Source organism: Arachis hypogaea, chromosome 19 (assembly GCF_003086295.3).
Source record: "Arachis hypogaea cultivar Tifrunner chromosome 19, arahy.Tifrunner.gnm2.J5K5, whole genome shotgun sequence".
Classification (NCBI taxonomy): Eukaryota; Viridiplantae; Streptophyta; class Magnoliopsida; order Fabales; family Fabaceae; genus Arachis; species Arachis hypogaea.
The window spans coordinates 3,914,228-3,926,561 of record NC_092054.1 but is presented as its reverse complement, the minus strand read 5'-3'; the positions used below and the strand labels follow the sequence as shown (position 1 = coordinate 3,926,561).

Here is a 12,334-nt window from a genome sequence, read left to right as displayed (position 1 = left end):
ATTCTGACCTCCCTGCACTCAAAGTGGATTTTCTGGAGCTACAGAACTCGAAATGGCATGCTTCCAATTGAGTTGGAAAGTAGACATCTAGGGCTTTCCACCAATATATAATAGTCCATACTTTGCACAAGAATAGACGACGTAAACTGGCGTTCAACGCCAGTTCTCTGCCCAATTCTGACATCCAGCGCCAGAAAAGGATCAAAAGCTGGAGTTGAACGCCCAAACTGGCACAAAAACTGGCGTTCAACTCCACAAATGGCCTTTGCACGTGGATTGCTTAATTCTTAGCCCCAGCACACACCAAGTGGGCCCCAGAAGTGGACCTCTGCATCATCCATCATAGTTTACTCATTTGTTGTAAACCTAGGCTACTAGTTTAGTATTTAAACAACTTTTAGAGACTTATTTTGTATCTCAGGACATTTTAGATCTAAACTTTGTACTCTTTGACGGCATGAGTCTCTAAACTCCATTGTTGGGGGTGAGGAGCTCTGCTGTGTCTCGATGGATTAATGCAAGTATTTCTGTTTTCTATTCAAACACGCTTATTCCTATCTAGATGTTCATTCGCGCTTAACTGTGATGAAGGTGATGATTCGTGACACTCATCACCATTCTCAACCCATGAACGTGTGCCTGACAACCACCTCCATTCTATATCAGATTGAATGAGTATCTCTTAGATCTCTTAATCAGAATCTTCGTGGTATAAGCTAGAATTGATGGTAGCATTCATGAGAATCCGAAAAGTCTAAACCTTGTCTGTGGTATTCCAAGTAGGATTCAAGGATTGAATGACTGTGACGAGCCTCAAACTCCTGAAGGCTGGGCGTTAGTGACAGACGCAAAAGGATAGTAAATCCTATTCCAACCGGATCGAGAACCAACCGGTGATTAGCCGTGCTGTGACAAAGCGCGTGAGCGTAGTTTTCACTGGAAGGATGGAAGGTAGCCATTGACAACGGTGATCCACCAACACACAGCTTGCCATAGGAGGACGTGTGTGCGTGAACAAGAAGACAGAGGAAAGCAGAGATTCAGAAGACAAAGTATCTCCAAAACTCCAACATATTCTCCATTACTGCATAACAAGTAACCTTTAATCCATGCTCTATTGTTTATTTGCAATTCAACTGATAAACATAATTGACTTCCTGACTAAGATTTACAAGATAACCATAGATTGCTTCAAACCAACAATCTCCGTGGGATTCGACCCTTACTCACGTAAGGTATTACTTGGACGACCCCAGTGCACTTGCTGGTTAGTGGTACGAGTTGTGAAAGGTGTGATTCACAATCCGTGCACCAATTGTCGATTACCAAAGGTAGATTATAAATACTGGGAAGCCTTAGGAAATTAGGGTTGGAACTTCGTTTTAGAAATACACTCAAGCACATTCACATCTCCAGAGAATTTCTGAGTCTGCATTCGAGTTCAATTTCTGTAGGGTTCCTTCTATGTTTTTAATTTTTCATTTACATTTTTCTGTAAACTCTATTTTTCAAGTAAATTTATCTTTTAAGCAATCTTTAATTTTCATGTTCAATTTACATTTCAGTACCTTTACTTTTTATGTTTAAGCTCTTTGACTCAGTTGAAGGTATTTTATTGCTTTGTTTAATTTTAACGTATCTTCTTCGTTTTCAGTTAATACTTTCTTTTCAAAAACTTTATTTTATCATCTTTTATCTTAAATTACATAATTTAATTTGTCTTTATTTCCAAATCCCATCTAATCGAAGACACTTTGATGCACTTCTAAAAAACTGGTACCTGCAAACAGGAGTAAGTTTCGCTCCCAAACCACTAGATATCGAACCACCATCAATTTGCTAAAAATTGACAAAACAACAATATTTCAAGAGCAGCGAGAATTAATGGTCCATGTAATAGAGCGAGCAAAGAACATCCATCCTCAAACAGCAACCAAATGAGTTCTTCATCACTATACCCTTCAATTACATCCTCAGCAAACAGCCCCTTCAGTTCCCTAATGTTATCTCCTACAACTCCGTACAAATAGTTTGCTGCTTCTTGCTTGTTACCATTACAAGGAGCTACTTGAGGAGTGCTACACATACAAGTCATTTGGTTTACAAGTCATACAAGTTGGGAAAAACTTAACAAAAAGCACGCTGATCCATATACGATTTCCATGGCATGCTTTGCGTTCCTCCTTCTCCTCCTCCTCTTCCTTCTTCTTCTCCTTCTTCTTCTCCTACTCTTCTTCTTCTTCCTCCATGAAAACGAGTTTCTTGCCAAATTTGATCTTCTTCGTGCGTTCTCTCTTTGCCTTTTCATTCGTTGTTTTATCTGCGTTTATCACTGGTATTCTTGCTTCGTTTTTTTTTTTCGATTTTTATGGTTTCTGAAATCAAGCTTTGAAATCATTTTGAAGATAATGGAACTTCAGAAATACACCCAAACGATTACAGAAATACACCCAAACAATTACAGAAATACACCCAAAGAATTATAGAAATACACCCAAACGGTTACAGGAATTCACTCAAACGATTATAGAAATACACCCAAAGGATTACAGAAATACACCCAAAGGATTACGAAAATACACCCAAAGAATTTAAGAAATACACCCAAAATTCGTTGAAGTACACCTTATGTATAGTTTAGAACTCTTTCTCTTTCTCCTCCTCATCTTCTACTGCTTCTTTTTCTTCAAAAATGATTTCAGAGCTTGATGTCAAAAAACAATGGAAATCGAGAATAACGAAGAAAGAAAACAGAGAGAAAAGCACGTAAATGAAGAAGGAGAAAGAGGAGGCAAGAAACAAAAGAAAAGAAAAAGAAGAAGAGGGAGAGGAAGAAGAACGTGCAGCAAGAAGAAGAAGAAGGTGTAGAAGATGAGGAGGAAGAAGATGAAAAATGTGCAGTCAAGAAGAACGAGGAGAAACACGACGATAAAGATGAAACACTTAAAAAATGAAGAAGAAGAAGAAGAAGAAGAAGAAGAAGAAGAAGAAGAAGAAGAAGAAGAAGAAGAAGAAGAAGAAGAAGAAGAAGAAGAATGAGAAGAAAAATAGGAGGCATGGAGAAAGAAAAAGAAGAAGAAATAAATGACTTGTATGGGAAAACGCTTGTATGTGGAGAATTTCTCTTTTCTAAAATACTTTTTCATAGTTTATTAAAGGCTGAATTTTGGTGTTCAAAAAGTACTTTATTACCAAATCTTTTTGTCTAATGTCATTTTCTATTTTGTTAGTACGTATAGTTGTAAGAACCGAACCGGTGATCGAACCGGTCAGGTTACTGGTTCACTGATTTATTGGTTCAATCGATAAACCGCTGGTTGAACCGATAAAATCGGTTTTACGTAAATAAAAAATATAAAATACTAAAAATAGTCATAAACTTAATAAATTCAAAATACATATCTTTAGTTCTTCCCCAACATTTTAAAAACAACCAAGTTTCAAAGTTTAAATATAACTAATACAAAGATAAACATGAAATTAGTTAGTACTAGTACATTAGTATCTTAATTAAACACAATAAGGATAACAATTCATAAACTAAATCCAAGGAGTGATTTCGAAGTCGGCAAGTTATTCTTCATCTGACAAATGTGGGGCTACATCCTGATTGGTTTCATTTTGATTTGCATTTTCCACAGAATTATTAGCTCCATCATCATCCCGATCATCTTCCAAATTCAATTGATCTAGCATTATAGATAATGTTTCACAAATCAAGATAAAAAAATAATATAAAACATGTTATAAGGCATACGAAAATCATAGTTGATCATAATTCATAAATAAATAAAAGCATACCTAAATCATCTAAAGGTGATTGAAGAGACATATCTGCAAGATCATTTCGTAAAGCATCAACTTCTTCAGGAGTTAAAAATGGTGGTGAATCTTCCAGTATCCATTCCGAATGATCCTCAAATGCATCAAGACAAATTGGATCATAAACTTAGTTTCTCATTTGGTTCCTATGTTATTAATATATTTCGTTACTCATGTGATGATTAAGATTTTAAAATAATGCTTTCAACTTAAAACAATCAAGAAATTACATTTGTTGTAACCTTAAGTTGTAATGAACATAAACAAGATCATTAAGTTTTTGATGCTCTAACCGATTCCTCTTCTTTGAGTGAATATGTTCAAAAATACTCCAGTTACGCTCACAACCTGAAGAGCTACAAGTTTGGCTTAAAATACGAATAGCCAACTTTTGCAAATTTGGTGCTCCACTACCATAAGATTCCCACCATTGATCTTAACATAAAAAACAGATAAATAATTTAACACAATCATAAATATCACATAATAAATACATCACAATCGTGAAAGACCAAATTTATGAAGAAATTCACTTGGCATAACAGTGGTTCGTTCACGTATTGCAGAGGGTCTTCCAAAATCTTGCTCAGCATTCTTAAAGATCCTCTTCTCACTTGTTAGCTTATAATTCAGTACAGGATCATCATAAGCATATTTTTCAATGACATCCAACAAGCCAGAAATCGTTTGTTTGTGCTTTTTAAATTCTTCAGCATTAAATCGAAAAGCTGGATTTAACCAATAACCAGCGGCATGAAGATTTTTCTTAAGTTGTGCATCCCAACGGGTATCTAAAATCTTCAAATAAGGATCAGCAACCCTCTTTCTTTTCTGAAACCTCTTCGCTATTTCTTCCCTAGCCTTATGATAAGCTGAATAAAGAAAACCCATGGCAGCTCTGTCTTCACTATCCACAATACGTAAAACACGAACAAGTGGCTCAGTAAGCTTAACAATATCAGTGCATTGACTCCAAAATTTAGAATCCAAGACTTGATCCACAAATTTCTTAGCTTTGGCTTCTTTGGAGTAAGCTGAGCTTGTCCATTCTTTAGAGGTCACCATAGCTCTCAAAGGATCCTTTTGAGCTAAAATACTTTGCAAAGCAATGAAATTAGTAGCAAACCGAGTTGGAGCTGGACGAAGTATTTCCCGTCCACCTGTAAACTTTCTCATCAAGAACAGTGGATAGCAATGATTATAGATATACTTAGTGATCATTGAAGCTTGTGACACAGTTTGACTCACTTCTTGCAACTTCCCAATATCTTGAAACATCAGATTAACACAATGAGCTGCACAAGGGGACCAATACAATTTAGGAAACTCAGCCTCCAACAACCTTCCCGCAGCAACATAGTTTGTAGCATTGTCCGTTACAATATGCACAACATTCTCAGGACCAACAAACAATACAACATCCCAAAATAACTTAAACAAAGTTTCAGCAGTTTTTGAGACATTAGAAGCATCAACTGACTTTAGAAAAACAGTTCCTTTAGGATAATAAACTAAAAAATTAATCAAAGTACGCCTACAACAATCAGTCCATCCATAATAGTGCATCCAGTTTGCTTCCAAATCTCACGATAACTATCAATCATTTTCCTCACATCCTCAACTAATTTACTCAACAAATACCCACGGACTCTTGGATAATTTGGCCCTTTATACCCTGCACCCATGCTTGCAATAGCCAAGGTTGTCAAACTCACGAGTCTAGGTAAACTCGTGGAGCTGACTTAGACTCGACTCGTAGACTCGACTCGTAAACTCGTATGAGTTTACCTGTTATATTTTTTTTGTAAAAAATATATATATCGTGTATAATATATATGTTTACTCAAATATAGGCATTAAAACTCAACAATTTCAATATAAAAAAACTTAATAAATTTACATAATACTATAATTATAACAAATACTCTAGAACACACATTCAAATCCTTCAGTTATTACATAGTTATCCACTAACAGTTGCAAAGTTATCCACTATCAAAGTGGGTAAATTCAAATTTGAGATTTCAGAGTTTCAGACATTCAGATTCAGTAACAAGTAACAATTAACTAACACTAACAAGTAACAACTACAAATTACAAGAAGTAGCAATTAAGAATAGACTAAACTAATACTAACAAGTAACAACTACAACATGCAGCAATTCAGTAACTATTTTTTTTTTAAACATATCTAAATCTGAATGAATGAATGGACTAGGCTCAGTTGAGGAACCAGGCATTGCTGTGCTGTGCAAGCAGACAAGAACGAACGGCGGCAGAGTACACAACTAACAGGCAGAGGACATGACGAACCGGTAGAGAATGCAACGAACAACGGTAGCGTGGCGACGGCAGAGGCTCCACGAATCCATGAGCTTTGATGCATAACAGAGTCAATAGAGAGCAGAATGAGAGAGTGAGAATGAGAGAAAAGCAGAGAGAGAGATTGTGACGAGCTATTTGGAGAATGGCAAATGGCGAATGGCGGCGAGGGACAGGCAAACCACGAAGAGGGTTTGGAGAAGAGAGTGACTGAGTGAGTGCGGCGAGCAAAGTGAGGGATTTAGCTGTTTAGGGTTACGTTCATATGTTGCTCCCTTTTTCCCTCTTTTTTTGGGGCCCAAAACGGCTCTGTTTTTGTGAAAAAAGGCCAAACAAAGCAAACTCGCTGACTCGCCCGTAAACTCGCGAGTTTGGCCGAGTTTATGCGAGTTTATCGAGTCTACCCGAGTCTACCCAAAAACGAGTTTGTGTCTGAGTTAACTCGATTCTACTACCTAAACTCGTAAACTCGTACGAGTTTACGAGTTAACTCGAGAGTTTGACAACAATGGCAATAGCATCAATCATTGGCTGATAATAAGCTGAGTTAACCGCATTAAATGAAACAGAGGCATCCATCATCCATTTCACAATAGCAATATCACACTTCTCCACTATTTCTTTGCTTTGAAGAACGCTTTTGATAGTTGGTTGAGCTCCGGGTGTTGTTGCCGATGGAAAATAGGATTGTAAACCTTTGACTTGTTTTCCTTTTCTAGAGATAGGTGCTGGAACCCTGGATTTTTGTTGTTGTTGCATCTCATTACGTTCGATCTCGTCAAATTCTCTTTCAACATCATCACAAGCATTATAACTTTCTGCATATTATTCTTGAGTTTTTCTTTTCTTGCTTCGAAGCTTTTCAATGCTTTGATGGAATTGGTGTCTCACTGCAGCTGGCACCTTTCGACAAGACTCAATATCTCCTCCTTTTCCAGCCAAATGAAGCTTAAACCGATGAATTCCTCCACCCCTAATAAGCTTCTCACAATATATGCATAGCAAAATTGTTTTTCCAGACTCCATAACTTGTTTACAATGACCCCATGCAGGATCGGTTTTTGCTCTATTATTGTTTTTTTGGGTTCCGATTGATGCATCAGGAGTTGATCCTTGTTCTTGCGAAGATGGTGTTTCTGATGGTATATTCGCAGAAGCCATTCTAAAAGAATATGGATTATGGAGTAGCAAAACAGCAAAAGTATAAAACAATAGCAATCCTAAATTCCTTAATTCCTATTCCCTATTCAACAAGACAGCAACCTTAAAGGCTTAAATAGTTAAATTCACAGCAATCTTAAATAGTTACATTATTCACAGCAATCTTAAATATTCACAGCACAAGCATATTCATAACAGAACAACATTAGATTAACATTATTCATATTCAACAAGCATATTCAACACCTCGGTTTCAAGCATTAGTCAACAAGCATATTCATCCCAGAACAAATCAACAAAACAACAAGTTTTCACGTTTTCAACAAGCATATTCAACACAGAACAAATCAACAAAACAACATAATTCATATTTCATAGATTCAAGCTTTCAACAAGCATATTCATCCCAGAAATTTTAAGTTTTCAACACATAATAGAATAACATAGGAGAAGTGCAGTTTAAGGTTGCTGGAGAACAGAGGAGAAGTGCAGAACAAGTGAACAACATTATTCATAAGTCATAACACTGTAACTGTGTAACAGCAAGAAGTGCAGAACAGACTACAGAAGAGAACTGGAGCTAACCTGTTTGACAGAGCAGAAGAGCGCGGCAACGGCGAGGGCGAGGGCACCGGCAATGAGAGACAGCCGCGGGTCTGTCCTGTTCGGCTGTTCCTACTTCCTTAGTTCCTTCACCTTCAGACTTCGGAGTTCAGACCGGCGGTGAGACGAAAAAGACGACGACGGACGGCTGGCGGCGGTGGCTGGGTGAGTGACTGTGACAGAGTGAGGTGAGATGGTGGCGGAGAGGGTTAGCCGTTAGGGGATTAGGGTTAGGGGAAAAGTGGAAAGTGAAAGCTGGGAGTGGGGTTTGGGGGAGGGGGTAACGTGCGTACACGATTTCTTTTTTTTTTTTTTTATAAACCAAAACGACGTCGTTTTGGAAAATGAATTAAAAAAAAAGCGCTTCCGAACCGGTCGGTTAACCAAAAACCGTCAGTTTTTCGGTTTTCATCAAAACTGGCCGGTTCAACCTAGTTCTCAACGGTTCTCTTTCTTATTCGGTCATATCACTCAACCGGATCGATTAGGGGTCCAGTTCACCAATTTTTCGGTCGAACCGACTGGTCCGATCCGATTTTTACAATATATCATGTGAAATCATGTACATATACATAAAAAATTAATTATTAAATAAATTATTGATATAAAATATATATTAGATAGTTAAATTTGAAAGACATTTAGAAGCATTATTTCAAAGTTATGATATCATTTGAAAAATTCACATTACTTATCCGTTTAAGATAAGATTCAATAACATATATGTATTCAATTAATTATCACTTCTCATTCACTTGGCACCACTAACTTAATTATAGTATTATTTTTAACTTTTCAAGTCGTAATACATACATTCATTAACTTTTCATAAATACCAAGCGATTTCTATTTTTAATAATCTTTCAAAAATATTATCTTCTTCCACTCAATAACTTGATGATTACTCTTAACTTTATGACTTTTCATAATGCCAACTCACTCATATTTTTATTAATGTTTCAAAATTATGTAAGTCACTTTTGAAAGAATTATACTTATTTAAAAATTAATGACTTAACAAATATTTATGCTGTTTGGAGTTTGGACTATATTTAACACTATATATATAAAACTAAATTCTTAATGATGATCATTTTCAATTAATAACAAGTTGCCGCAAGAAATGAAAATAGGCTAATAATTTTTTTAAAATGAAAAATATTTCTAATAAGTTAAGAAAAAGTTAATTATTTTGAAATTATAATAATTTTATTAATATACCACCAATCTAGTTAACAAGTATATATCAAATATTAAATAATAGAAATATCGTTTTGAACTAAATAATTTAATTTTGATTTAATATCTAAATTTTGTTTAACATCAAACACAAACTTTCAAATTTTTTTATTTATTAAAACGAATTTCGAATTATATATAGCCCCTTCATTTCCTTGGAGTTGCTCACACTGCACTTATAATAGAAAGATGGCTAAATTAACTATAGCAAAAAAATTGTTTCTTCTTCTTTTGGTTTCAGGTTCATCTTTACTTTTCTTAATTTTTTTTCCCTTATTGGAATATATAATCATTTTCCATGTTCTATTGAAATATAAAATATGTTGATATTATGTAGGGGTGTTGATGACAACTCTAGTGATTGGAGATAAGAGGTGTGAAGATGTTTGGTATGATGAAAGGGTGAGTTATAGCCTGCACAGGTCCAAATGAGGAGATTGATGCATCTGTGTACTGTCACACTTTCATTGTCAACACGTAGTATAAATTTTAGTGGCGTGACAAAAATTTTCCTACTTTGTTACCAAGAAACTTGTTTATGGGTTTATGAGAAAATTGTTTATTCCCCCAGACGTGGGGTTTATTTTATAAATAAAAAAAGTTTGTGTTGAATTGTTTATTCCATTTTCTGCATCACATCCCATATGCTTGTGTCTATAGTCTAATTAATCTATCCTCATCAAACCATATATATTCCACTTTTCAGATGGACCATGGTGAAAAAAATTATAGCAACTTATAATAGATTTATGATAACAATCCTATAGCTCAGTACCTCTTTGTTTCTCCCATTGTTTTAATTGGATATTAGCATGAACTGTATGTGTACAAAGATGAAATTAAATTAATTAATTAATTAAAGTTTTGGAGAAATTATTAATTATTATATATATTTTTATCCTTCTTAATTATGATATAAAGAAATATAATTGTCACTCACGGTATACGATAAAAAGTTTTGGAGATTACCTATAAAGAAATATAATTGTCACTCACGGTTTATGTGCGACAAAAGTTTTAGACATTAATTAAATTAAATAAAAGCTTGCTTTTGAATTATAATAAAGTTAAAGAGACCAAAATTTGAAAAGATAAGAGACTCGAACTCATAACCTCTTAATTGAGTATGGAGAGTCTATGCCATTTGAGCTATTACTCATTGGCAAATTTGGAAAGATATGTGACTCGAACCCGCGACCTCTTAATTGAGTATGGGGAGTCTATGCCATTTGAGCTATAACTCATTGGCTTAAAATTTGGAAAGATATGTGACTCGAACCCCCGACCTCTTAATTGAGTATGGAGAGTCTATTTCATTTGAGCTATTACTCATTGGCCAAATTTGGAAAGATATGTGATTCGAACCCGCGACCTCTTAATTGAGTATGGGAAGGCTATGCCACAGACATTTAAATCCCTAAAAATTAAAAAATAGTAAAATACAATTAAATCCCCAAAAAAAAATTGGATTTATTGCTATTGTTATACAAAAAATCAGTTTTATTTTAATTTGTTAAAAAATTAAAAAATAATCGATTCATTAATACGTCAAATAATAATGCGATATGTAAGCGTCCTTACAAAAAGACGTTTTACACGTCTTTATAGAAGTATTCCCTAAAGTTAATGAGAAGGATATTAGGACAAATACTAGAGCGGAAAGAATGCAATAATTTGCCAATTAGTAAAATTAATGAGATAAAAAATAATTAATTTAAACCGTCTAAATTTATTTTATTTATTATTTATTTATTATAAAATATATTAAATAAAATAAAAAATAATAAACTTTAATAAATTTTGGATAATATTTTTATTATTAAATATTTTTTTGTCAATCAATAATATTTTAAAAATAATAAAAAATTAGTATAAATAATTTAAAGTGTTCTTATTTAATATTACTTAATTACTATTAAAATAATTATATATAATTTTAAATGTAATAAATATACAATTATAAATATTTTATGTATAAAATTATAAATATTATATTATATAACATAATTTTAATATTCTCTCTCAAATATTGCTGTTTACCAATTAATATATAAATTTGATATAACAAACATAATAAAACTGATGATCCCTTTCTAACCAATTTGTAAAAGTGACATAAATTTGTATAACAAACATAATAAATTTGTCTTTTGTTTTTTTTTGTTAGCGTCGTGTATAAAGGACTAGCCCAAAACTAAATAACCGAACCAAATCCATTGGATGAACTCTTCCAAATGTCCATTTGTTCAAAAAAACATTACAATTAATATTTTTTATCTACCCGGTTAAAGAATATACTAATAATCTAATGATCATACTGAAATTTATCAAATAACAGAATATATACACACTTATCTATATCAGCAGTGACAGATGCATCAATCTCCTCATTTAGACCGGTGTAGACTATAACTTACCTGATGAAAGTTGCAAAGATGGAAACTCCTATTATTGTATCCTAGAATGCATCACCAAATATGGTTTCACAGCTGGTGCAGATTGCAGAGATTCCTTTTGTACATGCTCCCATAAATGTTTGTCCTATTAATTATTGAGAAGAAACTCAATATTTGAATTGCATTATAAGATGAGCGTGATTATAGTGTGAAAGTGTGAGGTTATTATTTATCAGGGGATTATTTTATTAAATTCTATACACAAGAATAGAAGTTATTTCTCAAATAAATAAGCACTTATATTCAATTAAATAAAAAAGAGAAATATTATATATTTAAGTTATTTTCATTCAATTTATTTTTAACTCTAATCTCTTCACAAACACACACTAAACTGAAGAATGATAATAAGAAATTAAAATTAAAAGAATAAAGTTTGAGTTTTAGAGAGCATGTCTATTTTCATATCTTTAAAATTATTTGTTAACAGAGTGCACAATTGATCCTTAATTAATCCTTCGACCAAAAATTAGAAATTAAATATTCTTTATGCCTAAGTTTTATATATATATATATATATATATAATATGTACGTGAAATAAATTTATTGTATATTTTATTTGAATACGAAGTATCGTATTTAAATTAAATACTAAATATTAGTCCTCACATCTCTAGTACTATTATAGAGCTACCGATGACTTGAATTTCTTTCTTTGGTAGGATAAGAAAAATTAATCAAAATATCCCTTGTTGAAATTCCAGATTTAAAAGAAGTGATTCTCTTGTAT

General features: G+C 33.5%; 1 long non-coding RNA gene across 1 annotated transcript; it reads left to right on the top strand.

The window, feature by feature from the left end:
• The first annotated feature begins 9,031 nt into the window (after positions 1 to 9,031).
• On the top strand, positions 9,032 to 9,759 carry LOC112778734 (uncharacterized). Its single transcript, XR_003190579.2, has 2 exons — positions 9,032 to 9,388; positions 9,485 to 9,759. It is a non-coding gene; the product is annotated as an uncharacterized lncRNA (long non-coding RNA).
• The last annotated feature ends 2,575 nt before the right edge of the window (positions 9,760 to 12,334 follow it).